The 5,634-nt window shown below is 38.6% G+C and overlaps 1 pseudogene; it reads right to left on the bottom strand.

Moving 5' to 3' along the window:
* Positions 1–3,444: 3,444 nt before the first annotated feature.
* Positions 3,445–4,478, bottom strand: LOC143655417 (SREBP regulating gene protein pseudogene; annotated as a pseudogene).
* Between the last annotated feature and the right edge of the window lie 1,156 nt (positions 4,479–5,634).

The raw sequence follows: 5,634 nt of genomic DNA, 5'->3' as shown, positions 1-5,634 counted from the left end.
GCAAACCCATATATGGAGTACTTGTTTATTAAAGTTGGAAAAAAATCACTGCCTCTTATGTGATGAAAGTGGCCCAGTGTAGTCAACCTGCCACCAGGTATCTGGCTGATCACTTCAGGGAATGGTGCCATATCAGAAACTGAGTGTGGGTCTCTGCTGCTGGCAGATTGAGCACTTAGCTGTGGCTGTGGCCAGGTCAGCCTTGGTAAGTGGAAGTTCATGTTGCTGAGCCCATGCAAAACCTGCGTCCTTACCATCATGCCCACTTTGTTCATGAGCCCTTTGGGCAATGATAAGTGTGACTGAGAAAGAGGAAAATTTGTATCAACAGGATAGGTCATGTTATCTACTTGATTATTAAAACCTTTCTCTGCTGAAGCTAACCTCTTATGAGCATTCACATAGGACACAAATATCTTCATGTTTTTTGTCCATTCAGAAAGATCTATCCAAACATCTCTTCCCCAGACCTCTTTGTCACCAATTTTCCAGTCACGCTCCCTTGAAGTCTTTGACCATGTAGCCAAGCCATTAGCAACAGTCCATGAGTCAGTATACAAATGCACCACTAGTCAGTTCTCCTTCCAAGCAGAATGAACAACCAGGTGCACTGTTTGAAGTTCCACCCACTGGGATGATTTCCTATCACCACTGCCCCTTAAGGAGATCCCAGAAAAGTGTTGCCATGCTCAAGGTGTCCACTTCTGAGTGATCCTTGCATATCATGCAGAATATTTGTAAACCAGGCCCAAGTTTTCTCTTTCTCAGTCAACTGACTGTAAGGAACAGCCCAAGAGGCCATAGCTCTGTCTGGGAAATAGAATGTAATATTCCAGGAGTGGAGGCCATGTGCATGTGAGCCACTTTCTCATGTAACTTACCTGTACCTTCAGGACCTGTTCAAGCCCAGTTTCTGCATACCATTTCCATTCTATGATGGATTCTATGCCCAAATTTATGGCCTGGTGGGTCAAGTAACACCCAGCTAATGGTACCCATATCTCATGGTAACTTGATGGTCCATGGTTAAGCATTCTGTCTCTACTAAGGCCCAGTAGCAGGTCAGATGCTGTTTCTCAAAAGGAGAGTTGTTATCTGAAGAGGATAGTAAAGTGTTATTCTAAAATGTGACCCATGATGGAAGCCATATTGTTTTTTTTAATGGGCAAAGGTCTTTAAAAGATATTTTTCCAGAAAAAATATACAAATGGCCAATAAACACATGAAAAATACTCAACATTATTAGCCAACAGGGATATGCAAATTAAAACCACAATGAAATACCGCTTCACATCCACAAGGATGACTACTATTTTTAAAATGTAAACTAACAAGTGATGTTGAGGATGTGAGAAATTGGAACTTTAGGGCATTGAATGTAAAATGGTGCAGCCACTATGGAAAGTGAAATGCCAGTTATTTAAAAGGTTAAATTTACAATTATCATTAGACCCAGCAACCTTACTTCTAGGTATCTACCAAAAGAGAGTGAAAACAGGTTCACAGATACTTGTACACCAATGTTTATAGCACCATTATTCACAATAGCCTAAAGCTGGAAACAACCCATGCATGTACGAACAAGTGAAAGAATTAACAAACTGTGGTACATACCTGCAGTGGAATATTATTTGACCATGAGAAATATTGAAGTTATAAGGCATACAGCAACAAGGGTGAGCTCTGAAAACATTATATTCAGTGAAATAAACAAGACACGTAAGGACAAAAAATATATAGTATCACTTAGATGGCTAGAAATCACAAATTAGAGGTTTCCAAAGAAAGGGAAGATGAAGGGGTAACATGTGTTTGGACAATTTTTTTTTTTTGCATGGTCAGGCTCTGGGAAAGGAACTCAGGTCTCCAGCATGGCAGGCAAGAATTCTGCTACTGAGCCACCACTGCACTGCCCTAGCAAATTTTTTTAAAAATTAAAAAATTGAAGCCACTGAATGACAGTTTACTCTCTAAGAAAACTGATAGTCCCAACAACTATGGGACTGGATAGGTCTGAAATCTGTAAGGCTGCAAGTTGGGAACTTGGATAAAGGTATCTGATGAATTCCCCAGAGAAGCTAGCTAACTGAGTAGAGATGAAAATTTCCCACTTTGACTGCTGAAATCACACATCCTTTTTAGCCTTCAACTGATTAGATGAGCTTTCTCTCGTTGAAGACAGTCTCAGTTGATTGTAGATGCAGTCAGCCATGTATGCAATCAATTTACTGATGATTTAAATTCATGAAATATTGTCATAGTAACAATCAGGCTAGTGCTTTCTTGGCCTAAACAACTAGACACCATAGCCTAGCTAAGTTGACACATAAAATTTACCCCCATAGTTGGGTCTTATTTTCTTCTTCTTTTTAAACATAAACTACTTAAACTGAAAACCACAGGGAAACTGAGTGTTTGCACTGGTTGTATCCACAGAAGCTGAAAGCAATAAAGAAGGAAGGCATACAACAAGTTGCTAATGTATTTCCATTTAAGAAATGACTTAACACTGGGTTTCCCTGACAGGACATGTGGATGAGACAGCCTATGATTTCCCTGATGTTCCCTTTGTACCATGGCTGAGTAGAGCACAGTGATTTCAAAGGAGACAGGAACAGAGTATTCCAGGACAATAAATAAGAATTTTTGATTAAAGCATTTTCTCATATACATACACAAATATTTTGAAGTACCACTAGAAAAGAACCTATATGCATGTGGTGCCAACTGCTAGAAACTCTGCACAGAATTAGAATAGAAGAGTGTCCGAATTTTCCAATAATTTTACATGTCAGGATACAGTTAATGCGTTGGTGTTCAAGGCCTACTCTTGAAGAAGCTGTTAAAAACAAAATAACCCTCTTGAGAGAAATTCCATGTTCTAAGAGACAAAATATTTTATCAGGCAAAAGGATAATTTAACTCATGAAACTCAAAGAACACAAGAAAACAATAAATAGGAATAATGGCAACAATAAAAAATAAATTTCTTGAATGTATTCAACTAGAGAGACAAAGCATCTTCCAAAACATTTCCACTTTCCCACTACTCCAATGACATCCAATAAATATTTTTACTGCAAAAGAGTAAATGGTCAGAACTATAAGTAAAAATTGATCATCCACAAGTGGGAAACAAAAGTCACAGCTCCCTCACAGGAACACTGCCAGAACCATCCCAGAGGTCAACAACACCCAAATCTCTGCCTGTAGTTTTGTCTTTTGTGAATATGAATGGCTGGAGTTTCCACTGTGCTTTACAGAACAGTTCCATCTGAGAAGGTCCAGGTGATGAGTGAAGCCAAAGAGTAAAACATGAGAAGTTGTTTCCCACAATGCCTTTGTCCTCTATCCAGTGCACTAGATTTGAATGATGAAGTCTGGCTTTAGGCTGGTAGTTCATCAGGGCCTCTTCACACCTATGCTTTACGTCTTCTGCACCTATCATGCAGTGAAGAGCTCAGGAGGGCTCTTGCTATAGCAATACTTTGCTATTGGATTCCTATAGATGTTTTCATGCTGCACGCTCTGGGACGAGGTCCTGCATTTAGCCAAAGACAACTCAAAGTGATCTTCCACTGCCATGAAGAGGTTCTGCAATACCACGGTTGCCCGTTTGAGGAAGCACTCCAGAGGAAGTTGCTTGTTGGGCTGCAGGGAGCAGGAGACTCAGTACCCAGACAGTGCAGCAGTCCTTGGACAAATAGCCATTGTAGCTGTATTGCTTTGTGCTGGGCACGTTGACATGACAGCAGCCATTCACCAGAAAATCCTTCCTTCCACAAATGTATCCTAGTTCAACTGTGATGAGGTGCTTCCTTTGAATGGAGTTATGAGAGTGATTTTATGGTCAACTGCTATTGCTTAAATGGCACACTCTAAGGAATGGGCTGATCATGGTTTTGAAACTCGAGGAGATTCGGATCTCTCATTGCCCTCTCTTCTTCCACAGAAGCTGGGGACACAACATGGCTGCCAGGTTCACCTTCCCAGAGTGGATTTGGCACTTGACCTCCTAAGCACAGAGCTTGACAGGCATGGTCCCAGACTACACAACCACTATGTGCCAGGCAGCTCCATCCCCACCAGCTCCAACCTGCCCCCAGGCTTCTGCCATATTGTTGCTGTTTTTTTAATATTTATTTATTTTATTTTATTTTTTTAACTACATAAAGCCCCAAGTAAACACAAGCATTCCTATTTTGATTATTCCATTCTACATATATAATCAGTAATTCATAATGTCATCACATAGTTGCATATTCATCATCATGATGCCGTATTGTTTTATAACTTATTCTGGGAAGTGACATGACCTGACTTTTGTTGTATGCTATTTGTCACAAGATCAACTCTGAACAGTGTGGGTTGGTACTACACCTTGATGCATATAAAGAGAAGTGATCATACCTTATTTGTTTCTCTTGATCCACTATCTGGTGCTTTCATACCTTCAAGGCAACAACCACCACTACCATTCTAATGTGGCTTCTAATAACTTAGTCTCTTCAAACCTATTGCTCTACTAAGCTAAGTGATTTTTGCTGCTTACTGAAAAGTTCTTGCAACATTTCTCTGTGAGCCACTTCATTTTAGATGATACTGTTGTTTACCCCTTTGCCTATTACTGTCCATCACTGAGACAATTTGAACCCTGCTTTCCTTTTGGTTATGAGAGGGCAGATAAATTCATGAGGTTTAGCCATTTTCTGAGAATTGTCCATGTCCATGCCCAAAGAGATACTATAGTGTAGTGTAATTTTTCATATTTTAAGCTTGAGAATTTCTTAAATAGAATATAAAAGGATTCATTAGTAAATTAAAGGATATATGATATCCATGCGCCTTTTGTCAAATTATGAGTTGTGGAATTATTTTATGTGACAGTTGCTGTGCAGCAGCACTTAAGACTTTGGAAAGTACTTGTAGGTGTAATTCATAAACATTCAAGGTCTGAATAATAGTTAATTGCAGAATACATTAGAGTCATAGTTTCTAATTACCAAGCTCAGGCCTAGAATTTGTACCTTTGAGTCTATTTGTTCACCCTTCCAAAGTACAAGTTGTTCAGACTCTGATTAGATTTCAAAATGTTATTTTTATGAAAACTATGTCATCTCGAGATCTGGAAACTGGTGTCAATCTGGAGTGAGTTTTCTTTTTTTTTTAAATCATCCTTGTAGTTAATATCCAAGATACTTGTAATCTGGGCCTTGTTTTGACTTTTTCAAATTTTGTATTCTCATATTTTTAGTTTTTTTTGTGAATTATCATACAGCTTTCAAATCTGTTGTACTTTATCAAGTCTTTTGGTTGCTATCCTTGGAATTTTTACCCATTGATTATTTCTTAAAATTTTTCCTTTTAACAATTCTCCTTTCTTTATAGTGGAATGAACACTTGCTAGTATGTGAAGTATAACATTGAAATGATTGAAGGGCTGAATTTGTCTTTCTTCTCTGTTAAGGCTAATTGCTTCTCTGTTTATCCAGAAAATTAAGGGTGTGTGCACATATTCTATATTTCCACGTCTTCATCTTTGTTTCTGTTTTCATCCCTGTCTTTCTTTTTCCAATTTGTTTCTACTCCAGGCATTCATATTTTCTCCAATATCCTAAGTGTTTTATGATACTC

Source organism: Tamandua tetradactyla, chromosome 14, assembly GCF_023851605.1.
Source record: "Tamandua tetradactyla isolate mTamTet1 chromosome 14, mTamTet1.pri, whole genome shotgun sequence".
In the NCBI taxonomy this organism is placed as follows: domain Eukaryota; kingdom Metazoa; phylum Chordata; class Mammalia; order Pilosa; family Myrmecophagidae; genus Tamandua; species Tamandua tetradactyla.
Note: the sequence above shows the minus strand (reverse complement) of the source record. Positions and strands in the feature narration are given on the sequence as shown.